We start from the raw sequence: 6,841 nt of genomic DNA on the forward strand, positions 1-6,841 counted from the left end.
TAGAGGCGTCCCCTTCCAGAGCAAGCAGTGCTATCCCTGAACAGGGCTGCTTGGTCATCCGTGGAGCTGCTTTAGGGTATCATCGTCCACTCGGTACACCTGCGACCTTCACACACGGCCGCTTATGCGCAAAGGTTGGACTAGTGGCTCCCAGGTCTCACACCTGCCACCGTTATCCTCACTCCATCGCCACAGAACATTCCACCTTGGCTTCTAACTTGCTTGCGCAGTTTAGGTGTAGTATCTGTTGTGCATCAGATAGAGACCTTCTGAACCTCCAATGCTCATGTCCAGTGGAGCGAACCCACGACGACTGGCAGCACAGGGGGCTGCAGCTTCTGGCCCAAAGTAATCTCAGTGAGGTTGACAGTCGCCCTATCGTGTCCACTACTACGCACTTTCTTTCTGGATAAGGTTCCATAGCCTTTTAAGGAATACTGCAAGGCAGCAGCAGAATTTGAAATCAGAGTTGCTATCTCTTAGTCTTTTGCTGTGATAAAGCCCACAAGGCAGTAGTGTTTGATTTTGGGGTTGGTTCTCCTAGTCTTCGCCCAACCAAGGGCACCAACAAAACAGTGGAATAGGGGTTGGTAGTGTGCCAGGGCATGTCGACACATCGGTGGGTCATAACGCATTACCTCTGGGGTCCCCTACTACTCCGAGATCTCCTACAAGTTTAGCCTGGGGCCACAAGGCACCCAGTTACCATGTGTGGCCAACGTGGAGGCATTGTAGGAGTCTTGATGATTAAGAGGCTATGTAATGGCAGGGAAGACTTATGCATAGCTGTTCCCTTTTCACCGTGAGGTTAGCCAGTGGTGTTAGCTGAAAGCAAGAAGGCATGCAAGCATGAACTTAACACTAATTGTACCTAACACACTAGACGCATCACATACCCTCATTGGGTCAAGAAACCGAACACACACACACACACACACACACACACACACACATATATATATATTTATCGAACGCACATATATATATATATATATATATATATATATATATATATATGTTGTTTATTTGTTTTTGTTAGCGATACTTTTTGACTAAATTCAATTATTCAAACGAAAGTGCATTTTTACCTAAATGCGAATTGGAAATAATTTCCCCCTTGACCAATTTGGTAGCCCCAAATGGGGAGCAGCATATGTATTGTTTTTAAAATATAATTATCCACTGACACATGTTTCGTCATCTTCGACTCATATGAAATAAATGCATGTACACACTTGCATATGGAGAGAGAACGAGAGAAAATTTATTATATATGTATTGCACCTATTCGTATGCCATATATATTAAAATTCCTGAAGTTATATTATGCTCTGCTCGTCAAAGTTGTTCATAAATATTTATGTCATGATAAAAAAAACATCCATAACAATTAGGATTATCAATTTATAACGAGAACCAAATGAAGTTGCATACATATTCCTTTGAGCATTTCAGACGCTTTTGTATGCATATAGATATACGTGCAGAAATCTATGAGCTAATATAAAAAAGAACAACTAGTAATTATGAACGAACGTTATGAGAATCTATCAAATTGTTTCGATGATAAAAAGATAAACAAAAGCAAATGTTCTTAAAATGCGTCAATTGGATCTGTATTAATTGATGAAATGCAGTTCATAACTTACGTGTGACAGACCAACGAAAATGTTATTCAGAATTTAATTAATTAATACTCATGTAGAACTTAGCCGTGACAGACAAAAAATAAATTTTTAAAAAATGTGTCTAACTCTTAAATTTCTATTACAATCATAGGTGCGACAAACCACCTTATAGACACAACCTCTCCTAAAGATGCATAGACTCATCTAAAAATTAGATGCTATCGTGATTAATTCAGTGCTAAGCGATGAAAGTTCTATTAATAACCCGACGGTTACAGATCAAGAATAATGCTATCAATAACTTAACTAGGATGGCTACCCACCGTTTCCCGGGATCATATAGAACTAAGTAAAAGTTTAATAATGTATGCAATATCTTTATATTAAAACTTCTATCGTCGCCTTTCTTTTCATCTTTCTCTTTCTCTCTTTCCTTCTCATCCAGTTAGCCTTTTCTTTATCATCTGTCCAACCCATTCCTCTCTGTTTCAATATACTGCAAAATAAACAATAATGTAATTCATATACTTGAGCTATCTCTTTTCAGTGTAATATTGTAATCTCCTATATATTACTCCTAGGCAACGCAACGTCGAAGAAAACACAACGATATTCTTGATTTCATGTAATTCCGTTCTCCCATCAATTTTCGCAAGAAATTATGTTGATGATGAAAATAGTCCGATGAGATAAAATGTTATTGAAAATATTGTAATTTACATTTTCAAGTAGAACCAAATATAATGTTAATAAAGACATTTTTATTACTCCCTGACAACGCCAAGTAAAATAAAGGTTTCTGTTACCTCCATCTGCCCTGCTTCACGAACCAAATATAATAAGTTAATGTTAGTGATGTGATAACGACATGCACTCCCCCACTCGACTCCAACATCGTTTCCTCTTTTGTTTTAGCTGTGTCATCATCACCCTCATTGGTGATTGCTGCGGATGGGGGGCGCACGTGTTCACAAGTATAAATCAAAATAAAACAAACTTCCAAACTTGAAGGGGCCGACACCATTGACTCTCTGAATACTAAAGTTCACATCTACATCTACTTTCAAGACGATGTTCATCAGTCGGTTGATCAATTCATTTCCTCATCTCCTCCAAGCCACAACTTGTCATAAAATGTGTCCAACCATTGTAAACTATTGCAAAACCCATCGCTTACCTAAAACTTAATCTATAATATAATCACCGATCGTTTGTTCCGTTATTTTGTCACAAATCACTGTCACACCTTGATCAACAATCTAATTTTTGCTTTCTTTTGTGCTCCTTTGTGAACAACTTCGTATCCATTGTTCTGCTGATAAACCAATTTCCTCGTTTGTTTGTTATCTTTCTTTTTCTCTTTCTTCCCCACTTCCAAACACTTGCAGGTAACATTGATAGTATCACACTAAGGAGGGTACACTAGTTATTTCAAACTAAAGTGTGACAGATGAACTGACTGGCAGTGCCTTTTAAGGAAATGCTTCAATGCATTTAAAATAAGCTGCGTCCATCGTATATTTAGAGAGAAAGAGTGAGAGAATATAAGATAATGTATTGTGTTCATTTTAGTGATCATCTTTTCAAAATGAATTTAGTATTTTTTTTTACACACTGCTTCCTACACGGAAAAACATTTACATTATCATTACAATCCGGATCTTTTATCTGTGGATTCTTCAGAAAAAGTACAAAGCAAGACAACATCACACACAAAATCTGATCTGAAATGGAACACGTACATCAAGTCTGTTGCCAAGGTCGCTGGAAAGATGGTGGGATCCTTCTACCGCTCCAGAAGATACCTCACTACTGATGCAATTCTCTATCTATATAAAAGCCAAGTACGGCCAAGGATGGAATACTGTTGCCATATTTGGGCAGGAGCTGCCAAAAACAGCCTATCATGCCTTGACAGAGTACAAAATAGACTTCGTGGTTTAGTGGGGGATGCCCTTTTCTCTTCCCTGCAACCTCTCTCCCACAGAAGAGACGTTGCGAGCCTATCCTTGTTTTATCGTTATTTCCATGGCAGGTGCTCGTCTGAACTCCAATTCCTGGTCCCCCCTCGCCAATCTTTCATGAAAAACACCCGTCTAGCTGAATCCACTGTGAAAAATTTCCCCCACTCTATATCTGTGCCTAAATCAAAACGCGGATTTCATGAACAAAGCTTCTTTCTTAGAACTGCACGCCTGTGGAACTCTGTTCCGTCTGCCTGCTTCCCTCCGGACTACAACTTGGATGTCTTCAAGTCTAATGTTAACAAATTCCTAATGAACCGCCCCCTTAAGTAAACACTTCATCAAATCTCCTCACTAACGTAATGTACTTGCAATAACCCTTATCCCTGAGTGGCTTCCGGGCCTTGATAAGTGGTGATCACTGTGTAAAAAAAAAAAAAAAAAATCACCAACACCTATTAATTATATGAGAGTCGTTCCAAAAGTAAAGCTTCCTATTTTTTACTGAAAAAGTTGAAGAGCCATGAAAATGAGAGTGATACCATTAAAACGAGCAACCTTTTGTTCCTCGGAATTTATTTTTCTGCATAATCACGACTATTCTAAATGTACTTTTGCCAGGAGTTCAATGATGCATCTCTGCTTCTAACGCACGTCCATGACAGGGGTTGTTTTCTTCGAGTCTCACACCGTCAATATCTGCAACAGAGTAATGAAATTTTCAGCTCATGAATCTATAGGTTCAGTCATCATATTAATGCAGGCATTAATTTTGGACCCCCCCCCTCGTATATATATATATATATATATATATATATATATATATATATATATATTGGGGGGAGGGGAGATTAGTAATCGTATGAAATATGCTTATGCCGAGTAAACTACTCAGAAACTTTTGTTTTTACACCCAAGGAAAATAATCACGCTAAATGCGTGGATTTATTTTGGCGGGTTCAATGTATTACAAATGCATCCATTCAATGTACACGTTTATTGCTGAGATTGTTATTTCAATATAAAGTGCGGGTTAGGCCCAACGACGGACAAAGCCTCTCTTAGCGATGCAAGTTCGCATCTAAAAAGTAGATGCAGTCGTGATTAATATAAGTTTCACCTGACTCCACTGCCTTTCTGTGGCACGATGTTACAAGAGCCTTCTCTTCATGCTCAGCTGTAGAAGAAACTGTCAACCTTCCAATTAGACGTTATCTCACAAGTGAATAAATCAAGACTAATGAAGTGCTCGGTTTGCCACACTGTTTATTGCTCCCAGCTCAAAGACAAGAACTGCAGTTTCTGTTGAACTCTGGAAAAGACAGACTCTTTTCCTTTTTTCTTCAGACGAACATGAAAAATAAAACAGACAAAATATACTTTGCTTAACAAATCATCATCATCATCATCATCATCATCATCATCATCATCATCATCATCCCCCCTTCTTTCTCTCTTTCTACATTTAATACTTATATATTTGACTTATGTGCATACGCCGTTGAGCTTCGCCACATGATTGCAAACAAAATTCTGCTGTTTCAGCTGACAGAAGCGACATGCCATGTCTAATCTTTTTGTGGCCTGTCCTATTTATCTTGCTCCTGATATATCACTATATATTTAACTAGAACTAACCCTAACATGGTCCAGACCTTAAACTATATCCAGTGGTGAGGCCCCAGCTTGCGGGCTTTGGGGAGTGTGGAGCCACCCTTTAATTACCATTGCTTCCAGGTCCACTCTGACCCGGAGTGGTAATACCGGTTAGGGTCCAACTATGGGTTAAATAGAAACAGATTTGAAAACAACAAATATATTCTATTAAAAAAATTTTCTTAAATCTTTGGATTCGGCATTAAATAACCTGAGAAGAAACAAAAACAAAAACAACCAACCAACCAATCTAACATGGTCCAGGACAAATAAAATGCAGTCCTTTAAGCAAACTGTTTTGCACTTATTTATGTATTCAACTGAAGATTAAAACCAAGATACAATGATACAAAACTTTATTTCTAGAATCCTTATTTCAATTTTATCAGGATCCGTAAAATAATTTTGGTTCTCCAGACTTTTTTGTACAAAATTATCGTAGACTCTTGAAAATTCAGTATCTTATTGCAATACATCTTATAAGATGATTGACTAATTTTTATGATTTCAGGTTCAAATGAACAGCTACCAAAGGAATTGGAATGCATCCTATCAAAACCTGATTGTCACAGCGGGTGAATTTCGAAAATGCTATCTGGACGTGAAATGTATGGAATGCTCCAAACTGCTTTTGGACCATCTTGCATGACACGAGCATCAGTTTTGGATTGGCATAAAAGATTCAAGGAAGGCAGAGAGTCTGTGAGGGATGATTGGAGGTGTGGATGGACTAAGGAAGCCAGAACATCAAAGTTAAATGGTCAAATAAAGAATTTCATGTGTGTCTATAGAGACAGTACGTGCAGAGTTTGATATCAGCGTGAGAACTGTATATGTGAAAGATTTGTGCAAAGTTTGTCCCAAGGGTGCTCCATCCTTGTCACAGACTATTTGACCAAGATGGGCATCAAGACAGTTCCTCGCCCTCCCTATACTCCAGACGTTGCTCCCTGTGACTTTGGTTATTCCCCAAGCTGAAGGGGGACCTTAGAGGTTCTCATTATGAGACAATTGAGGAGATGAAAGAGGTTGTGACAAGAGTCAGTGACACGCTCACACAAGAAGACTTCCATTGTTAGAGCGGTACAGCAAGTACATTGCAGCCGGTGGAGATTACTCTATCAGCGTGAGAACTGTATACACAATAATTCACGAAGATGTGAAAGATTGTGCAAAGTTTGTCCCAAGTGTGCTCCATCCTTGTCACAGGCTATTTGACCAAGATGGGCATCAAGACAGTTCCTCGCCCTGAAAAAGATTAGAATTCATGTGTGTACTATCAATGAAAGTTCCCATACGAAAAAAAGTCTGGAAACATATTTAATGCATCTTATATTTGTTAATTGATGTTAAAATTTCACAAAAAGTCAGAGGTTTCTCCCTCCTTTTTGTCCCCTTCACACAAAGCTAAATTAAACTAAATATGGACCATGTAACAACTTCTTTAACCTGGTAACTCTGTTGTAAAATTCATAATGATCGGATCATTAGTTTAGGAGTGAATCCTATTCTTGCCAATGCATAAACGTATAAAGATGTCTAACTTAATATTAATAGAGGTGAGCACCTTTGTTTTAATTTTCTGAATAGACT

Source organism: Euprymna scolopes, chromosome 3 (genome assembly GCF_053919585.1).
Source record: "Euprymna scolopes isolate OS-2025 chromosome 3, ASM5391958v1, whole genome shotgun sequence".
Taxonomy (NCBI): domain Eukaryota; kingdom Metazoa; phylum Mollusca; class Cephalopoda; order Sepiida; family Sepiolidae; genus Euprymna; species Euprymna scolopes.